The following is a 22,278-nucleotide window of genomic DNA, read 5'->3' on the forward strand; positions in this document are numbered from 1 at the left end:
GCAGCCCTGATGTTTACGAGTTCATCACGGCCTAGAACACTGGTTAGGGAAGTGAAAGTTGCCTTGCTTATTACCTGCCAGTTAACTTCAGTGCACCCCTTGATTCAGCCATATGTTTCATGGCTCTTTCAATTTCATTCACTAAGTAACTAAGATATCCAACGTGTCCGAGTGGAACCACGTCAGGTTATCTGTGGACAGCAGGGCTTCTGATTTCTAAGAATTAATTGTTCATCGGCCAGTCCATTCAGGAACTCGTATAATGTAAATGATTCTGGCACCACCATCTGATGAGACAATCACTCAGTGGTTAAGATGCCAATGTTAGTGTTTCCATGGGGACTCACAGTTTAAATACCTTCTTCAAAAATGGTGTTGATAATGACATTCATTTTTGCTACAGCTAAAGTGAGTTCTAGAGGTTTCTTTCTCAACTTTGTCCCCCTCCAGACTGTAAACTCGTTATGGTCAGGAAACATATCTACCAACTCTGTTATATTGTACTCTCCCAAGACTTTAGTACAGTGCTCTGCACACAATAAACATTCAATAAATACCACTGATTGATTGATTGAACTTTAGTCAGGCGGTGGATTCTCCAAGCCTGGCCTGGATGCCTCATGCTTTGAGGTTATGTATAAAGAAGATAGCGAAGCCTGTCCCAGAAAAGTAATTATTCCTTGGTATTTATTGAGCAGTTATGGTGTGCTAGAGCACTGTGCCAAGAACATATCCCGGCTAGACTACTCTGTCAGCCTTCTCTCTGATCTCCCTTCCTCCTCTCTCTCCCCGCTCCAGTCTATTCTTCACTCCGCTGCCTGGCTCATCTTCCTGCAGAAAGGCTCTGGGCCTGTCACTCCCCTTCTTAAAAACCTCCAGTGGTTGCCTATCGACCTCCGCACAAAACAAAAACCTCACTCTAGGCTTCGAGGCTATCACCTTGCCCCTTCCTACCTCTCCTCCCTTCTCTCTTTCCACTGCCCACCCTGCACGCTCCGCTCCTCTGCCGCCCACCTCCTCACCGTCCCTCGGTCTCGCCTATCCCACCGTCGACCCCTGGGCCACGTCCTCCCACGGTCCCGGAACATCCTTCCTCCTCACTGCCGCCAAACTAATTCTCTTCCCCTCTTCAAATCCCTACTTAAAGCTCACCTCCTCCAAGAGGCCTTCCCAGACTGAGCTCCCCTTTTCCCTCTGCTCCCTCTACCCCCCCTTCACCTCTCCACAGCTAAACCCTCTTCTCCCCCCTTTCCCTCTGCTCCTCCCCCCTCCCGTCCCATACCCTCAGCACTGTACTCGTCCGCTCGACTGTATATATCTTCATCACCCTATTCATTTTGTTTAATGAGATGTACATCACCCTGATCCTATTTATTTGCTATTGTTTTAATGAGATGTTCTTCCCCTTGACTCTATTTATTGCCATTGTTCTTGTCTGTCTGTCTCCCCCGATTAGACTGTAAGCCCATCAAAGGGCAGGGAATGTCTCTTTCTGTTGCCGATTTGTACATTCCAAGTGCTTAGTACAGTGCTCTGCACATAGTAAGTGCTCAATAAATACTACTGAATGAAAGTACTTGAGAGAGTACACTACAACAGAGTCGGTAGACAATACTGGTTGACAACACTAACTTCTTCAAACTGGGAATCTATAAGCAAAGTAAGTCTCACTGAATGTAGCAAGGTCTGATGTTTAATCCATCAGGGTCAAGGCAGATAACAGCATGGCTTAGTGGAAAGAGTCCGGGCTTGGGAATTAGAGGACGTGGGTTCTAATTTCCATTCCGCCACCTGCTGCTGTGTGACCTTGGGCAAGCCACTTAACTTCTCTGTGCCTCAGCTACCTCATCTGTAAAATGGGGATTAAGACTGTGAGCCCCATGTGGGACAAACTGATTACCTTATATCCACCCCAGTGCTTAGAACAGTGCTTGGCACATAGTAAGCACTTAACAAGTACCATTATTATTATTATGAGAAGCAGCGTGGCTCAGTGGAAAGAGCACGGGCTTTGGAGTCAGGGCTCATGAGTTCGAATCCCAGCTCTGCCACTTGTCGGCTGTGTGACTGTGGGCAAGTCACTTCACTTCTCTGCGCCTCAGTTCCCTCATCTGTAAAATGGGGATTAAGACTGTGAGCCCCACGTGGGACAATCTGATTCCCCTATGTCTACCCCAGCGCTTAGAACAGTGCTCGGTACATAGTAAGCGCTTAACAAATACCAACATTACTATTATTATTATTATTATTATAAGCGTAGTGAGGCTTGTATTTACAGATGAGGAGAAATACTCAGAGAAGTTAAGTGACTTGTCCTAGATCACACATGTGGCAGAGCCAGGATTGTAAACTCACTGTGGGAAGGGAACATGTCTTCCAACTGTTATATTTTACTTTCCCCAATGCTTAGTACAGTGTTCTGCACGTGGTAAGCACTCAGTAAATACCCTTGATTGATTGATAGAACCCAGGTCCTCTATCTCCCAGGCCCACGCTCTTTCCAATAGGCCACACAGAGCTTCTCAGAGACAAAATCCCGGTCTGACCTATGCTCCTCATCAACCAGGCCTGGGGATCTCACTGCTGAAAGGCTAACTGGTCAGAATGTCTGAGAGCCAAGAAGGGAATTGTTATTGCTTTTAACTATGCTGCTGTTGGCTGCTTGTTGCTGTTTCCGTTCCACCTTAATGAACTCTGGGCAAATGAGAAAGCTCCATTACAGGCCTGCATGATTTAGATACATCACTTTGAACTAACTCAGCTGGAAAAATCAAGTCTGAAACTTTCTGACACATTCCAGGATGGAACATAAAGATCACTAACTGAATTTACAAAGAACCTATGGGGAATGTGAGGCTTGGGCTTTCTTTCCATCTACAGGACCATCTACCCCCCTCATTCTGTTCTAATTCCATCTGACCCTTTATCCCGTTAGTGGTCAGCTGAACCAGCTCCTCAAAGCCCTTCTCTTGGCTTTCCTTCCTTGGTTCTGGGCTCTGTGAAGCATGGACTGTGTCCAACCATGTATCTACCCCAGCGATCAGTGCAGTGTCTGGCACATAGTGTGCGCTTAACAAATATCACTGAAAAAATTAAAAAAAAATTTTTTTTAATTAAACTTCCTATTCATCATGCCAGGCACTCTCCTTTTCATTTTCACTGAATTTGATTGAGAAATGGAATCCACATTTCTCAATTCTTTTGGATTTAGCTCAGAAATCTCTTAACTGAGAAACAATGATGTCAGAGATGCTTCTGAATCTTTTTCCTGTCTCCGAATGCCCCTTGGGTCAGTAGTCACAAAAATCCAGCTGGAAAATTGTGGTTTTGGTTAAGTGCTTCCTATGTGCCGTGCACTGTACTAATCACTGGGGTAGATACAAGGTAGATACAAATCCCACATGGGGCTCACAGTCTAAGTAGAAGGGGTAACAGGTATTGAATCCCCAATTTGCCAATGAGGTAACGGAGACGCAGAAAAGTTAAGTGACTTGTACAAGGTCACACAGCAGACAAGCGGCAGACCTGGGATTACAATCCAGGTCCTCTGAGTCCCTGGTCTGGACTCTTTCCACTAGGCTGACCTGCTTCTCAGTACTGTTAGTTTGTGTTTAAAGCCACGATGAAAAAACCCGGCTTCTTTTGTCGCGCTCTTCCTCCAGCCAATCAATCAATCACATTTATTGAGCACTTACTATGTGCAGAGCACTGTACTACACGGTTGGGAGAAAGTACGACAGAGAAGACACGTTCCCCGCCCGAAATGAGGGGTAGATAGCCAAGTGTAAATCCTCTTCCATCTGACTTAAACTCTGAGCCCTGTGTGGCTCAGAGACCACATCCAACTTGATTATCTTGAATCTACTCCAGCCCCAGCAATTGATCGATCATATTTTTTGCAGGCTCACTCTGTGCAGAGCACTGTAATAAGCACTTGGGAGCATACACTATCAAAGAGTTGGTAGACACGTTCCCTGCCCACATCGGGCTTACAATTTAGAGGGGGAAAGACATTAATATAGATAAATTATGGATCTGTACGTAAGTGCTGTGAGACTGAGGGAGGGGTGAATAAAGGGAGCAAATCCGTGTGCAAATTGGATTACCACATTACCATTACCCCATTACCCACATTACTGTATTACCCTGTACCCATGGCCCAGTTCTTCCCTGATCTCCTACCTCTCTCTCTTCAGTTCTTCTCGCAGCTACCCACTACCCACCCACCTGCCATTAACTCAATCAATCATATTTACTGAGCGCTTACTGTGTGCAGAACACTCTACTAAGCCCTCAGAGGAGTACAGTGTAATAATATAACAGATACATTTCCTGCCTACAACGGGCTCACAGTCTAGAGGGGGAGGCAGATGTTAATACAAATAAATAAATAAATTACAGATATGTACATAAGAGCTATGGGGCTGGAGAGGGGGATGAATAAAGGGAGCAAGTCAGGGCGACACAGAAGGGAGTGGGAGAGGAGGAAAGGAGGGCTTAGTCAGGGAAGGCTTCTTGGAGGAGATGTGCCTTTAGTTAGGCTTTGAAGGAGGGGAGTAATTGTCTGTCGGATAAAAAGAGGGAGGGTGTTTCAGGCCAGAAGAACACCCTGCTGTCCTGTAGACTGTACGCTCATTGTGGGCAGGTAACGTGTCTACCAACTCTGTGATACTGTACTCTCCCAAGTGCTTAGTACAGTGCTCTGCACACAGTAAGGGCTCAATCAATACCATTGATTGATTGATTGACACCGACTTAAATCTGAACAACGTCAGAGTCCTGTCTCTGTGGCTACGCTCCTCTCCCTAACCCTGCTAGGCCTCTGCCTCACGGGGGGCAAAGGGAAGACAATCTCAGTCAAGGGTTGCTGGTGAGATGCCCATGGTAGTCTGGCAGGCACAGAGGATCCCCCTAAGAATAATAGTAATAATAATTTTGGTATCTGTTATTGAAAATAATAATAATAATTGTGGTATTTGTTGAGCGCTTATCATGTGTCAGGCGCTCTGCTAAACACCAGAGCTGATATAAGTGAATTGGGTTGGACCCAGTCCCTGTCCCACGTGGGGCCCACAGTCTCAATCCCCATTTTATAGATGAGGTAACTGAGGTGCAGAGAAGAGAAGTGACTTGCCCAAGGTCACACAGCAGACAAGTGGCAGAGCTGGGATTAGAACCCATGACCTTCTGACTCCCAGGCCCATGCTCCACTGCACCATGCTGCCCCGATGGAGCATTTATTCCTGTCAAGTATGGGGGTGCATGGGGATATGTGTTTGCATGTGTGTGTCTGTGTGAATCGATTGTGTATGTGAATGTGAGGATGGATGTGTGTGTCAATGGATGTGACCATATGTGTATGTGTCTGAGTGTGTGTCTGAGGGTGTGAGTAATAATAAGTAAGAGGGGAACAGGTACTGAATCCCCATTCTACAGATGAAGAAACTGGAGGCCCAGAAAAGTTAAGTGACTTGCCCAAGGTAACAATGCTGGCAAGTTGTGGAGCCAAGATTGAACCCAGGTTTGCGTCTGTGTATGTGTGTGTGCTGAGTTCAGCCTTTGCTCTTCTATCTTCCTGACTCTCTTTAAATCTGATTTCTATTTCTCTGCTCCAAAAGACCTTTTTCTTTTCCAGACCACCACTCTTTCCACTTTCAAGGCATTATTAAGGTCACATCTCTAAGAGGCCTTCCTCACTTAACCCCCTTTTCCCCAGCGCGCTCTCCCTTCTGCGTCTTCTATCCACTTGGATCTGTGACCTTTGGCCATTTGATATTCACCCCACCCCTAACCCCGTAGTTCTTATGTACACACCTTTAAATTACATATTTTAAACGACTTATTTATTCATATTAATGTTTGTCTCACCCTCTACACTGTAAACTCATTATGGGCAGAGAAGCAGCGAGGCTTTGTGGATAGAGCCCAGGCCTGGGAATCAGAAGGACCTGTATTCTAATCCTGGCTCTGCCACTTTTCTGCTCTGTGACCTTGGGAAAGTCACTTGACTTCTCTGTGCCTCGGTTCCCTCATCTATAAAATGGGGATTAAAACTGTGAGCCCCATGTGGGTCATGTACTGTTTCCAACCTAATGTACGCGTACCTACATCAGCACATAGAACCGTATCTGGCACATAGTAAGTGCTTAACAAATACCATGAAAAGAGCACTCTATAAATACCATTGATTAATTGATTTGTGTTCCCAGCCCATCTGTCTGCCGGAACCAGTCTCAATTCATTACCATACGACATTACTTTAGACCCAAACCTGCCTTTCTCTGGAAGACAAGGGGGAAGCACAAGCTCTGGGAAGCAGTTAACTAGAAGTGGGAGAGGTGCGGAGGTGCTGATAAACGAGCAAACCGGCCCCGCGTCCGTGACGGAGTGCATGTACCATCAGCCAGCACGTTGGAGAACAGAAGGGAGGAGACATTTGAAGAGCAGAAAAGCCCCCCTATGGCCACCCGCCGCCGTGTCTCCTTGCCCCAGTTTCCCGCAGCTTGCTGGCATCAATCTCCTGCTTTCCACCACAGACCCTGTCAACACTCTCCCACCATCCGCGGCTCCTCTTCCCCAAGAAGGGGGGCCAGGGTCCCGGAATAGGTGGCTGGCAAGCCCCGACCCAGATTAAGCTTTGGCAATTCGCCTTCGGAAACTGGGTCTCGTTAAGGAAATCCCCGTGTTCCTCAGGAAGCTGGTGTGCGTGAAACTGGGCCTTGTAAATTCCCTTCAGATAAAGTTCTGTTGTAGATATGAAATGGAACTAACCCAGTCTAGGAACATAAATTCTATATTTGTATACGAACTATAGAATCCTAAACAGTTACTTTGAAGAGATGTACATAAATGCCAGGAGAGAGTGGGTGGACAGGCAGGGGCATTAATCGAAGAAGCAGGAATGGTCATTTTTCTTTTTATGGTAATCGTTAAGTACTTACTATGTGGCAGGCACTGTACTAAGCATAGTCCACAGTCCATGTCCCGCATAGGGCTCACAATCCTATTCCCCATTTTATAGATGAGGTAACTGGAGCACAGAGAAGTTAAGTGACTTGCCCAAGATCACACAACAGACAAGTGAGGGAGCCGTGATTAGAACCCAGGTTACATCTGTGAAATGGGGATTAACACTGTGAGTCTCATGTCAGTCAGTGGGTCATATTTATTGAGTGCTTACCATGTGCAGAGCACTGTACTAAACGCTTGGGAGAGTACACTGCAACAAGACAAGGACTGTGTCCTACCTGACTGGTTTTTACCTACCCTAGTGCTTAGTACAGTAAAAACAGTAGAGTAGGCTTTTAACAATACCAGGAAAAAAAAAAAGACGAGAAGAGGATAGACTGAAGTGTGGAATTTTGTTCTCTCAACACTTCCCTTCCCATTCCTTCTCCTCCCCCAATTAATGACCCTGCAGCAGATGAGTTTTCCTTAGCCCCACCTCTGCATCCTTCTAAGACTGGTCACTGGGAAGGCTTTATGGAAGAAGTGAGAAGCAGGGAGGAGAATGACATTCATGAGGAGCAATCAGTCACCCAACGTTATTTATTGTGTTTACCCTGTGCAAAGCACTTCACTGAGCATGGAGAGAGCACTCCAAGAATAGGGAGTAGGGGCGGAGAAGCAGTGCGACCTAGTCAAAAAGGTATGGACCAGAGTTCTAATCCTGGTTCCACCACTTGTCCGCTGTGTGACCTTGGCTAAGTCACTTAACTTCCCTGTGCTTCAGTTACTTCAACTGGAAAATGGGGATTAAATTCTCCTCTCTCCAATTTAACCTGTGAGCCCCATGTGGGACAGGGATTTTGTCCAACCTGTTTATCTTATATCTACCTCGGCACTTAACACTGCTTGGCACAGAGGAAGCACTTAACAAGTACCATAGGAATAACAGGGTAGGTTGTGTGAAGCTCTCAGAGAGAAAACAGTTATTTGCAGGAGACAGTAAACAATTTAGCTTGGCCAGAGTAGAGAGAGAGAGAGCAGGAGTGGAGGGAGAGAAGGTATAAATCAGGGTGATCTCTCTGTCTGAAACCGAGCTCTACTTACACCGTTCCAGACAGATGGATATTTATCTGTTTCAGTTTCTTCAGCGATGCATTGGATTGTCAAAGTTCAATGAGACCTTCGTGGGACAATTATTCCTTTGAATGTGAAGCAATGATAAACTCTTCAACATTCATTCACTCAGTCGGAATTATTGAGTGCTTACTATGGGCAGAACACTGTACTAAGCGCTTGGGAGAGTACAACAATAAACAGACACATTCCCTGCCCACCATTCATTTCTACATTCATTTGCCTCCCAGCTTCTTTGGTCTTTTGCTTAGGGGTCTCCTCACTGTCCTAAAAATATGAAAATAACCCTGCAGAGCTTTCTCCAAGATACATTCAATTTTGACTGCTGATCTCGGCTTCTCAGTTCATCCATCAACCATACTTACTGAGCACCTTCTGTGTGCGGAGCACTGTACTAAAAGTTTGGGAGAGTGCTTAACAAATGCCATTTAAAAAAAGAACGTGTTGGGCAGTCAGGGAATCTCACCTAAGAATGTTTTGACAATCTGCATACTTCTGGGAGATGGCATCCATGACATCATTGTAATACACTGCGTTCCAGGTATAATAAACGTGACGTCGCCGGCCAAGTATACCGGAGGGCTGTTAGTGTCTCCCCCAACCCTTGTGGTAAACTGGAGGAAGGTATCAAATGATATGGTCGTATTCTAGGGTGACCGTATTGTAAGGTGGTTCTGACCAGAGGTGTTTTGGAGTTAGAGTCGGGTATTCGGTTTGGTTTAATAAGATCACCATTGTTGACAGGTAGAAGTACTGACTATTTTCAGTAGCTGGTTGCTGCTTCACCATTGCTACAGAAAGCTCTGGGTCTTTCCCACTTCTCTTAGGAGAAGTGTCATTTGGGGTGCCGACCACCTCCTGAGCCTTAATCTGCATTTAATCAATCTATCAACCAGTGGTATTTCTTGAGCGCTTACTGTGTGCAGAGCACTGTACTAAGCGCTTGAGAGAACAATACAACAGAATTGGCAGGCATGGTCTCTGCCCACAATGAATTTACAGTCTAGAGGAATGTCCTTGCTGCAAAACTCCTAGGCATCGATCTTATTTAGAGGTGGTGGTGCAGATGGCCTGAAACCATGTCAAGATTTTGATGTATGAGGGTTTTTTTTTTTTTTTAGGCTCTCGCAGTGCTGTGTGTAATATCCCTGGCAGGAGAGGGAAATGACTGTATTCTGGCACACACAGTTGAAAAGTGTAAAATTTGCCGGGTGGAGGAAGCTCTGAACTACTTTCCAATGTTAATATCAATCAGCAAGTTTCCAATATTCTTCACTGAGACACTGTCTACCGAGAAGCAGCGTGATCTAGTGGATAAAGCGCCGGCCTGGAAGTCCTCTGATTAATTCCGGATCCACCCCTTGTCTGCTGTGTGATGTTGGGCAAGTCACTTAACTTCACGGAGCCTCGGTTTCCTCAACTGTAAAATGGGGGTTCGATATCTGTTCTCCCTCCGACTTAGACAATGAGTCCCGTGTGGGTCAGGGATTTAAACTGGCCTGATTAATTCGTGTCTAGCCCAGCGCTTAGAGCAGTGCTAGACACATAGTAAGTACCTAACAAATACCTCAAAATAAAAATCCATGCCCTAGAATGAGGTACTCTGGGAGAAGCAGACTTTCTGGAAGCAAGAATAAAGGTCACAACTTCTTGGAGGCCCATCTCTTGCTTAACAGCTCTAGTGACTCTGCCTGAAGCAGGGCTGAACTCAGTGTGGATACTGGTGGACTTTCTATTGATTATGTAGAATTTGTCTTTAAATTTCCAGGGAATGGTGGACTTGAGGAGCGAGTGAGGCTGAGTGGAGGAAGCATCAAAAATGAGGGATCCAGGATCTCTCTGATTGACCCTCCTGCTCCTTTTAGCTCTCTCTTTGTCTCAGAGAAAGCTGGTGTCCTCTTTTCCGCTAATGTCTCCACATTTGCTGCTCTGATTCTCCTCAGCCAAGTTCCCCAGTCCCGAGGTCTCTCTGCCCACCTGTTTCAGCCCCCGACAGTTAGCCGCTGCTCCCCCCCCAACGCCACATAGGTTCTTCTTTACCACACTGGCGTAGTGGCTAGAGCACGGGTCTGGGAGTCAGTAGGTCATGGGTTCTAATCCTGATTCCGCCACTAGTCTAGTGTGACCTTGGGCAAATCACTTCACTTCTCTGTGCCGCAGTTACCTCATCTGTAAAATGGAGGTTGAGACTGTGAGTCCCTCATGGGACAGGGACCAAGTCCAACTCAATTTGCTTTTATCCACCCCAGCATCTAGTACAGTGTCTGGCATATAGTAAGCACTTATGAAATGCCATCAGTATTTACCAAATGGTCCAAGGTCTTCTCGCCTGGCTTCTCTGCTCCCTGCTGCCTTATCAACTGCATGGGAATATTCAAATAGCTGCATATGCACTATTGCAACAAATGAAAACTGTGCATTATTACAGAAGATTGAAAGCTTCTTAGATTGCACTAAACTCCCTCCCCTACACTATAAGTTCTTTGAAGGCAGGGATCATATCTATCAACTCTTCTCCCCCTTCTAGACTGTGAGCCTATTGTTGGGTAGGGATTGTCTCTATCTGTTGCCGAATTGTACTTTCCAAGCTCTTAGTATGGTGCTCTTCACACAGTAAGTGCTCAATAAATACGATTGAATGAATACTATATTGTTCTCTTCCAACTTCCTAGTCCAGTGCTCAGCACACACGGTATGTGCTCAGTAAATACCACTGATTGATTGACTGATAAGGAGATTATAGATTTCTCTTTCTGGTTCATAAGAATCCCTGCTGCTCCTGATTGCTTATATAGGTGCTTACATAGATTAGTAATCTAGATGGGATAGGATGAGTGATTGTATTAACACGGTAGTATTTTGGATGGAGAAGAAAGGGTGGATTTTAGCGATGTTGTGAAGGTGGGTCCGACAGGATTTGGTGACGGATTGAATATGTAGGTTGAATGAGAGAGAGGAGTCGAGGACGATGCCAAGGTTATGGGTTTGTGAGACAAGAAGTACTAAGTACTGGGGTAGATACGAGCTAATTGGGTTAGACACAGTGCCTGTCCCACATGGGGCTCACAGTCTTAATCCCCACTTTACAGATGAGGTAACTGAGGCACAGAAAGGTGAAGTGGCTTGCCCAAGATCACACAGCAGACGTGGCAGCAGAGTGGTAGTAGAACCCAGGTCCTTCTGACTCCCAGGCCCAGGCGCTATCCACTAGCCCACGATGTTTCAGAAGTAACAGACTAACGTTTCATGACAAATGTTAGCCAGGTTACACAACTTGAGAAGCAGCGTGGCTCACTGGAAAGAGCACGGGCTTTGGAGTCAGAGGTCATGGGTTCGAACCCTGGCTCTGCCACTTGCCAGCTGTGTGACTTTGGGCAAGTCACTTAACTTCTCGGTGCCTCAGTTCCCTCATCTGTAAAATGGGGATTAAGACTGTGAGCCCCACGTGGGACAACCTGATTCCCCTGTGTCTACCCCAGCGCTTAGAACAGTGCTCGGCACATAGTAAGCGCTTAACAAATACCAACATTAACTCGGCATAATGATGAATTAAGGGACTTTTTAAGGAAATGTACAGGACCCTACTGCATTCCCAGAGGGAACACTGATCTTCCTTTTGTTGCACTAATAATAATTGTGGTATTTGTTAAGCGCTTACTATGTGCTAAGCACTGAGATTGTTCCACTAGATTGGAAGCTCATTAAGGGCAGGGATTGTGCCAATCAAGAACGAAGCACCATGCTAGCATTAGGGAAGCAAAGTGCGCGGGCTGGGTTGGAGTAGGAGAGTATTCATTCATTCATTCATTCATTCATTCAATAGTATTTATTGAGCGCTTACTATGTGCAGAGCACTGTACTAAGCGCTTGGAATGAACAAGTCAGCAACAGATAGAGACAGTCCCTGCCGTTTGACGGGCTTACGGTCTAATCGGGGGAGACGGACAGACAACAACAATGGCAGTAAAAAGAGTCGAGGGGAAGAACATCTCGTAAGGTGAGGTAGGAGGGGGCAAGGTGATTGACTGTCTTAAAGCCAGTAGTGAGGAGTTTCTGTTTGACGTAGAGGCGGATGAGCAACCTCTCCACCTGCGCCTCGGACCCCATTCCCTCTCACCTTCTTAAAACCATCGCCCCTGCCCTCCTACCTTCCTTAACTTCTATTTTTAACCACTCAATCTCCAAGGGCTCCTTCCCCGCTGCCTTCAAACATGCCCACGTCTCCCCCATCCTAAAAAAACCCGCTCTCGACCCCACTTCCCCCTCCAGTTATCGCCCTATCTCCCTACTACCCTTCCTTTCCAAAATCCTAGAACGAGTCGTCTACAATCGATGCTTAGAATTCCTTAACTCCCATTCTCTCCTAGACCCCCTCCAATCTGGCTTCCGTCCCCTCCACTCTACCGAGACTGCTCTCTCTAAGGTCACCCGTGACCTCCTTCTTGCCAAATCCAGTTGGCTCCTACTCCATTCTAATCCTCCTTGACCTCTCTGCTGCCTTTGACACTGTCGACCATCCCCTCCTCCTCCATACCTTATCTCACCTTGGCTTCACGGACTCCGTCCTCTCCCGGTTCTCCTCTTACCTCTCTGGCCGGTCATTCTCGGTCTCCTACGCTGGAGCCTCCTCCCCCTCCCATCCTTTAACTGTTGGAGTTCCTCAAGGGTGAGTTCTTGGCCCTCTTCTGTTCTCCATTTACACTCACTCCCTCGGTGAACTCATTCGCTCTCACGGCTTTGACTACCATCTCTACGCAGATGACACGCAGATCTACATCTCCGCCCCTGTCCTCTCCCCCTCCCTTCAGGCTCGCATCTCCTCCCGCCTCCGGGACGTCTCCACCTGGATGTCGGCCCGCCACCTAAAACTCAACATGAGCAAGACTGAGCTCCTCATCTTCCCTCCCAAACCCGGTCCTCTCCCAGACTTCTCTATCAACCGTGGATGGCACGACCATCCTTCCCGTCTCTCGGGCCCGCAATCTCGGTGTCATCCTTGACTCGTCTCTCTCGTTCACCCCACACATCCTATCCGTTACCGAGACCTGCCGGTTTCACCTCTACAATATCGCCAAGATCCGCCCTTTCCTCTCCACCCAAACGGCTACCTTACTGTTACGGGCTCTCGTTATATCCCGGCTAGACTACTGTGTCAGCCTTCTCTCTGACCTCCCTTCCTCCTCTCTCGCCCCGCTCCGGTCTATTCTTCACTCCGCTGCCCGGCTCATCTTCCTGCAGAAACGATCTGGGCATGTCACTCCCCTTCTTAAACAACTCCAGGGGTTGCCTATCGACCTCCGCTCCAAACAAAAACTCCTCACTCTAGGCTTCGAGGCTCTCCATCACCTTGCCCCTTCCTACCTCTCCTCCCTTCTCTCTTTCTACAGCCCACCCCGCACGCTCCGCTCCTCCGCCGCCCACCTCCTCACCGTCCCTCGGTCTCGCCTATCCCGCCGTCGACCCCTGGGCCATGTCCTCCCGCGGTCCCGGAACGCCCTGCCTCCTCACCTCCGCCAAACTGATTCTCTTCCCCTCTTCAAAACCCTATTTAAAACTCACCTCCTCCAAGAGGCCTTCCCAGACTGAGCTCCTCTTCTCCCTCTACTCCCTCTACCACCTCCCCTTCACCTCTCCGCAGCTAAACCCTCTTTTCCCCCTTTCCCTCTGCTCCTCCACCTCTCCCTTCCCATCCCCACCAGCACTGTACTCGTCCGCTCAACTGTATATATTTTCGTTACCCTATTTATTTTGTTAATGAATTGTACATCGCCTTGATTCTATTTAGTTGCCATTGTTTTTACGAGATGTTCTTCCCCTCGACTCTATTCATTGCCATTGTTCTTGTCTGTCCGTCTCCCCCGATTAGACTGTAAGCCCGTCAAACGGCCGGGACTGTCTCTATCTGTTGCCGACTTGTTCATCCCAAGCGCTTAGTACAGTGCTCTGCACATAGTAAGCGCTCAATAAATACTATTGAATGAATGGAGGTTTCTGAGGAGGGAGGAAACATGACCTGCCACTTTTGTAGAAAAATGATCTGGGCAGCAGAATGAAGTATGGACTGGAGTGGGGAGAAGCAAGAGGCTAGGAGGTCAGCAAGGAGGCTGATACAGGAATCAAGATGGGATAGGTTACGTGCTTGGATTAATATGGTAACAGTTTGGATGGAGAGGAAAGGATAGATGTTAACGATGTAGTGAAGGTGGAACCGATAGGATTTAGTGTTGGATTGAATATGTGGGTTGAATGAGAGAGATGAATCAAGGATAATGCTGAGGTTATGGGTTTGTGAAACAGAAAGCATGGAAGTGCTATCTACAGTGATGGGAAAGTCAGGGGAAGGACAGGGTTTGGGTGGGAAGATAAAGGAGTTCTGTTTTGGATACGTTAAGTTTGAGGTGATGGCGGGACATCCAAATAGAGAGGTCTTGAAGGCAGGAGGAAATGTGAGTCTGCAGAGAGGGAGAGAGATCCTCTGATTCCCAAGGCACTACTCTTTCCATTAGCCCAGGCTGCTGCTAATAGTAAGGTTAAAGAGAAGAATACGGTTGCTTTCCCATTCTAAATCCCTCTGTCACTGAAATTGAAGAATGACCTTTGGGAATGGAAATGTTCACACTTTGTCTTAGACCGGAGGGATTTACTTTTTAATTTGGAGAAAACCCCATTTAGCTGTGTGACATACCCAGACACGTTTAAAAAGATCTGTGTGTTTTAACAGTTAAGTAAATTGTTCAGACACTCTGCCACTGTTTGCATAACTCCCAAACAGCTTTGTTTTTAAGTCATTGCATTTCACACATATGTAGTCCTAAATGGAGTAATCTCTCTGGAGAATTTAGTTTAGAATTAAAGGCAAGAGTGTCTAATGTGCATATCCAAAGGGCGTAGGGTATAGTTTCTGAGAGTTTTCTCCCCTTTGCGCAATTCCATAACTCGCCCTCTGCCTGGAGATGAGAGGATCCTTACCTAGGTATGGTGGCATGGTCAGTGAATGATTCCCTGGATGACGGAGTATAAGTTCCTTCCTCTCCCTAGCGCTACTGGTCTGGCTGAGACCAGTCTACCTGTATATAAAGCAGGAAGAAGACAAGAGAGCATGCCAGCCCCACATTGCCGAGTGCTTGCTGTGGGCAGGGAACGTGTGTGCCAACCCTGTACTCTTCCAAGCGCTTAGGACAGTGCTCTGCACATGGTAAACATTCAACAGATATCATCGTTCGACTGATTGCATGCGCAGTTCCCCATGACGGCGCAGAGCCTTCTCAGTGGCATGTATGGAGCGCTTGCTGCGTGCAGAACAATAGATTACAAAATAGATTACAGATAGGGAAAATAGTAGAGTCTAAGGAGATTCATTCATTCAGTAGTATTTATTGAGTGCTTACTATGTGCAGAGCACTGTACTAAGCGCTTGGAATGTACAAATCGGCAACAGATACAGTCCCTGCCCTTTGACGGGCTTACAGTCTAATCGGGGGAGACAGGCAGACAAGAACAATGGCAATAAATAGAGTCAAGGGGAAGAACATCTCATAAAAACAATGGCAACTAAATAGAATCAGGGTGATGTACATGTCATTAAACAAAATAAACAAAATAAATAGGGTGATAAAGATATATACAGTTGAGCGGACGAGTACAGTGCTGAGGGAGATGTACGAAGCAGCGTGGCTCAGTGGTAAGAGCACAGGCTTTGGAGTCAGAGGTCATGGGTTCAAATCCCGGCCACTTCTCAGCTGTGTGACTTTGGGCAAGTCACTTAACTTCTCGGTGCCTCAGTTACCTCATCTGTAAAATGGGGATTAAGACTGTGAGCCCCACGTGGGACAACCTGATTCCCCTGTGTCTACCCCAGCGCTTAGAACAGTGCACGGCACATAGCGCTTAACAAATACCAACATTATTATAGAAAAGCAGCGTGGCTCAGTGGAAAGAGCACGGGCTTTGGAGTCAGAGGTCATGGGTTCAAATCCCGGCTCGGCCATTTGTCAGCTGTGTGACTTTGGGCAAGTCACTTAACTTCTCGGTGCCTCAGTTACCTCATCTGTAAAATGGGGATGAAGACTGTGAGCCCCACATGGGACAACCTGATTCCCCTGTGTCTACCCCAGTGCTTAGAACAGTGCTTGGCACATAGTAAGCGCTTAACAAATACCAACATTATTATTATTATTATTAATGTAAGGAGATGTACATAATGTAATGTCAGGAGACGTACATAATGGTTGAGGGGCTGGGGTGAGCATCCAAATGCTTATAAAGGATACACAGCCCAGATAATAGGGGTTGCAGAAGGGAGGGTACATGGGGAATTAAGGGCTTAGTCAGAGAAGGCCTCTTGGAGGAGATGTGATTCTGGGAGGGCTTCGATGATAGGGTGCCAAAGTGCAACTGTTGGGCAGCCAGAAGATTCTCCCCCTCATACAGCCGTAAAGGGAAGGATCACAGCACCTGGGTTTACGCATATAGTCAATTTTCCATTCAATTCTTTCCCCTTATTCCACTGTCTGCAAACATTTTTACGTCCATCTCCCCTACTGGAATGGAATTCCCTTTGGGGGCCAGGAACGTGCCTTGCGTATCGGCTGCCCTTTCCCATTAGGTGTTCACCAAATGCCATTAATACTTCTAGATGAAGCTGCTCGTCCCTCACCCCCAGAGCACATAAATTCCTTAGCATGAAAGAGAGAATTGGATTAAATGTAGAATTAAATGCAGTAAGTGGTTCACGGCAATTTCGGGTCACAGTACGGCCAACCTTATTAATAATACAGCAGACGCGTAAATGCATCCCACGAAAAATAAATGAGGGGAGTCATAGAAAGGGGTAATTGAAAAGGTGGTGCAGCACTCTGATTTTTGAATTAGGGATAAAGTAGACAGATCACTTTGGTCTGTGATACTAAGATGAAATGTACTCATCTTTAAAGGAAGTTGCCACATCAGAGTCAGGTGACAACTCCCGCCCCCCCCCAAAATTTTCTTTTCTCTTTACTCACATAGCAGGATGCCTTTTAACCCCAGGAAGGCTCTCTCCTCTGCTTTCTCTTCTAGAAGCAGTTTTTATACGAAGCTTCAGTTCTCCCCCAGTTTGTCCCTGGATACCACTAGTAGAATGGGTACAATCAATCAACCAATAGTATTTATCGAGCGTTTACTGTGCGCAAAGCACTGTACTAAGTGCTTGGGAGAATACGACAGAGCTGGTAGACACGTTCCCTGCCCACAAGAACCCATAGTCTAGAAGGGGAGACAGACGATATAAATAATGGATAGGTACTTAAGTGTTTGGAATGAATATCCAGTGCTAAAGGTACAAATTCATTCATTCATTCATTCGATCGTATTTATCGAGCACTTACTGTATGCATAACACTGTATTAAGTGCCCGGGAGAGTACAGTATAACAATAAACAGGCTTTGAGCGAGGGAAAGAAAGTGGTGGTGTAGGATAGTGTAATGTCTTGCTGTTAAGCCATTCGTTCATTTTCAAAGTTTGTAGATGCTTCATCATAAGGAGGATTTGGTTTCAAGATTCATTTCATTAGCCTACTCCATCAAAAGAACATTTGATTGTAAGCCAGACTAGATGGGTCAGACCAATGCATCCAGCCTAATGTCACGTTACTGCAAATGACCCGAAGGAATGGCAGCAGAACAGTGAGACCAAGCACTAACTGGGATGTATTACTGTCCTAAAACACTAAGTCAATAATAGAATAATAAGATTGTGTAGGTGTTTTATGTGTACATATATATATATATATATTTAATTTTCATAGTGTTATTTTTCACATCCTGTTCGGGAAAAAAACACCATATGGTGACATACAAGAGATGTCTCCTTATTAAACAGAGAAAATGAGATGTTGAAATGGGCTTTTAATCTCTCTATTCAAGTCAGAGCACTTCAAAGGTTGAGTGATGTGGGGAAGAGACAGAGAAGGGGGTCTTCGAGGCAAGGTAAACTTTAATCAGGCTGCAAAATCAGAGTGTTATCTCAGTGAAATGCTGGCATTATGATGCAGTAATGCTATCATGAAAAAGTAATCAAAGGATAACGTTTTGAAGCAGAATGCCTGTGTTTCTTACAGCATTCCAACTCTCCTGAATTCCCTAATAGTCTCCTCTTATAACTCATTATGGATTTGTCACCTAAGAATATCTCTAAACCTTTTTTGAGCCTTTAGATATTTTCAGCCCTCAGCATCCTGAGGTAATTAATTCCATATGTTTAATAGCATCCTTTGGATAAAAGAACTATCTCTTTTTGATTTCTGGGATTTGGTGGGAGTTACATTCTAACTACCCTTCTCAGGATCATTTCATGCTTTTCTTTGTCCTTCCAAAGTGTGATGACCAGAAGCTCAGTCTCTCCGACTGGACAACTTGAAAAATCCTAGGTAAAAAAAAAGAATTCATCGAGTCTCTCAGATGGCCCCTTCTCATGCCTCAGTGTGCCTTTAGCAGCAGCAGCAGCAGCAGCAGCAGCAGGATCAGCAAGTGACAGGCTGGTATCATATGGACCTTGTGGTAGGTATCCACCTCCAAGCAGAACATCAGGGGGAGTAGACAGTTAAAGGCACCCCGCTCATCAATCAATCAATCACATTTTTATTGGGTGCCTTTTGTGTGCAGAGCACTGTACTAAGTGCTTGGGAGAGTACAATCCAACAGAGTTGGTAGACACATTCCCTCCTCAGAACAAGCTCATAGCCTAGAGGGAAGACAGATGTTAATATAAATTAATTATTTAATTAAATAGTTATGTATACAATAAATAAATTATGGATAAGGTGCATGAATCACAGATACATAAATAAATTACAGACATAAAAAATTACAGTTATAACACATGAATTACAGATATGTAGACAAGCAGTGTGGCTTAGTGGATAGAGCATGGGCCTGGCAGCCAGTTCCACCACTTGCCTGCTCTGTGTCCTTGGGCAAGACACTTCACTTCTCTGTGCCTCGGTTACCCCATTTGTAAAATGGGCATTAAGACTCTCACCCCATGTGGGATGTGAACTGTGTCCAACCTGATTAGCTTGTATCTATCCCTGTGTTTAGTACAGTGCCTGGCACATAGTAAATTCTTAATAAATACTATTGAAAAAAAGAAGAAGAAACACCTGTGTTAAAGCACTCAATCATCTTGCCCCCTCCTACCTCACCTCACTACTCTCCTACTACAACCCAGCCCATACACTTCATATCTCTACGGCCAACCTACTCACTGTACCTAGATCTTGTCTATTTTGCTGCCAACCTCTTGCCCACATCCTGCCTCTGGCCTGGAACGCCTTCTTTCTTCATATCTGACAGACGATCCCTCTCCCCACCTTTGTAGCCTTATATTAAAAGCGCATCTCCTCCAAGAGGCCTTCTTCAACTCCCTCCTGCGTCACTCTTGCCCTTGTCTTAGCACCTTATTTGTACCTTTTATTCACCCCTCCCTTAGCTCCTCAGCACGTTTGTAAAGTCATTTGGAGCAGGGAATGCATTTACCAACTCTATTATATTATACTCTCCCAAGTCCTTAGTATAGTGCTCTGCACTCAGCTCACTCTATAAATACAACTGACTGATCGATTGATTATACACTCTCATGAAAGCACAGTGTGTCCACTAGTACAGGAATAGGATTGTGTCATCCATAAAAGGTTTTCTTGAGGCATCTTGCATTTGGACATGAAGGGGGAGGATAGGGGATGGAAGGGAGGAAAGAAGGGGAGAAGAAAAAAGGGCAGAGAAATGGACCAGCAGTTTAGGATGGGGAATTCTTCTAAACTCACTCTGTGCCCATCCATAGGGTGACCAATGATAGCACTTGAGAATACTAGACGTTCATTCATTCAATAGTATTTATTGAGCGCTTACTATATGCAGAGCACTGTACTAAGTGCTTGGAATGTACGATTCGGCAACAGAGACAATCCCTGCCCAATGACAGGTTCACATTCCTTTGTCAACCCCTGAATCATGGCATAGTGGACAGAGCACAGGCTTGAGAGTCAGAGGTCATGGGTTCTAATCCCCGCTCTGCCACTTGTCTGCTGTGTGACCTTAGGCAAGTCACTTCACTTCTCTGGGCCTCAGTTACTTCATCTGTAAAATGGGGAATAAGACTGTGAGCCCTATGTGGGACCGGGACTGTGTCCAACCCGATTTGTTTGTATCCACCCCAGAGTTTAGTACAGTGCCTGGCACATAGTAAGCACTTAGCAAATACCATAACTATTATTATTATTGCAGGAGTGTGCTATGTAGGCTGCATAATACCATATAACCAGACCATAAGAACAGAAGGAAAGGTTCTTTTGGGAAATCCCCAGAACATAGAAAAATGCCAGGCATAATGGCATTCAGCGCCTTATCAGCAGAGTATTTGGTGTGACGGCCAAATTTTGTTGATTACATTTGCCTCAGTCCTTCCTACAATGACTGTTTTCCAGTACATTTTGGACTGGTTATTTACAATACAGTACAAATTAACATGTTTACTCAGAATTGAAGGTTTATAATTTAACAGTATAGTTCATAATCCCCAGCAACCTAGGCTCATATCCCAGATCTTCTTGGATGCTGCATATCATCTGCATCTACAATGATAATAATAATAATTATGGGTTTGTTTAGCACTTACTAGGTGCCAAGCACTGAGGTAGATATGATAAAATCATATCAGACATAGTCCCTGATCCATACGGGGCTCACGATCTAAGGTGGAGGCATTTAAGCCCCATTTTACAGATGAGAAAACTGAGGCACAAAAAAGTTCAGTGATTTGCCCAAAGTCACGCAGCAGGCAAGCCGAGGAGCTGAGATTAAAACCCAGGTTCCCTCTACTTTTTTCAGTAAGACTCTGTCAACCAAGTTCTTCCTCAGCATTTTTGATGCTGCCCACACCAACCCACTTTTTTTATGGTATTTGTTAATCGCTTACTATGTGTCAAACACTGTTATAAGCGCTGGGGTAGATTCTGTTTTAAGCGCTGGGGAAGATACAAGTTAAGCAGGTAGGAGTTGCTTCCTCTCCTGCATGGGACTCACCATTTTGGCTCTGCCACTTGTCAGCTGTGTGACTGTGGGCAAGTCACTTAACTTCTCTGTGCCTCAGTTACCTCATCTGTAAAATGGGGATTAACTGAGAGCCTCACGTGGGATGACCTGATTACCCTGTATCTACCCCAGCGCTTAGAACAGTGCTCCGCACATAGTAAGCGCTTAACAAATACCAACATTATTATTAATGCCCACTTTTCAGATGAGGTAACAGAGGCTCAGAGAAGTGAAGTTACTTGCCCAAGATCACAAAATAGGCAAGTGGCAGAGGCGGGATTAGAACCCAGGTCCTTCCGACTCCCAAGCCTGTGCTCTATCCATTAGGCCTGGCCGCTTCTCACCGTCCCCAACAAGCCCTCTATCCTCGCCAAATATCCTCACCCTTATATCAGCCAGTGTCCAGGCGGGATCTTCGCTACCTCATTTTGCTTGGTGGTTCCCTCGCATTTCTCATCGTTCACAAACCCAAACTCACTGGCGAATCTTTCGCCCGTTTGCTGTCGTATTACATTCCGTAGGACAGAGGGGTAAAACGGAGATCAGTTTTAATTTCCAATTAAAAACAGGCCTCAATCTGATTTGCTGTAAGAAGAGCCCTGAGACTGTCCATTAAGTACAGCCCTTTCCTTTTTTTCATATGGCAGAGCGATCCTCTCGATGGCAGCCATCAGCCAGGCCCGCAGTGCTTCCCCACCAAAACTGGGATTGGCCTCTGGTCCGTACTGGGGTATTTTATCAGCCCAATGAATGGTGCCTTTAATTATTCAGTCTTCACTGACAGTGAATCCACTCATTACAGGACATTTTCCTTTCACCATTGACACTGAGGCGCATTATCTATACCACACTTCATTTGCGCATCTTCACTGGTTCTTTGTCATTGTACTAGTTGATAAGGCTGAGTTGGCACAGAGCTTCGAATTGCCCACTTAGAGTAAAAGGCTAATGATATGTTGTTTGCCCGCCCGGTTTGAAAGCCACGCTCGGCATTATTCATTTTTCAGCTTCATGGATTCGTTGCCAATCGAAATCATAACCAATTTACAAATGCGTCCCTAAAATCGTCCTTGCTTTGTAAATAGCATCCTCCACGTTCTACTGTTCTTTCACCAGTTTAAAGATGTA

This window comes from Ornithorhynchus anatinus, chromosome X3 (assembly GCF_004115215.2).
Source record: "Ornithorhynchus anatinus isolate Pmale09 chromosome X3, mOrnAna1.pri.v4, whole genome shotgun sequence".
NCBI lineage: Eukaryota > Metazoa > Chordata > Mammalia > Monotremata > Ornithorhynchidae > Ornithorhynchus > Ornithorhynchus anatinus.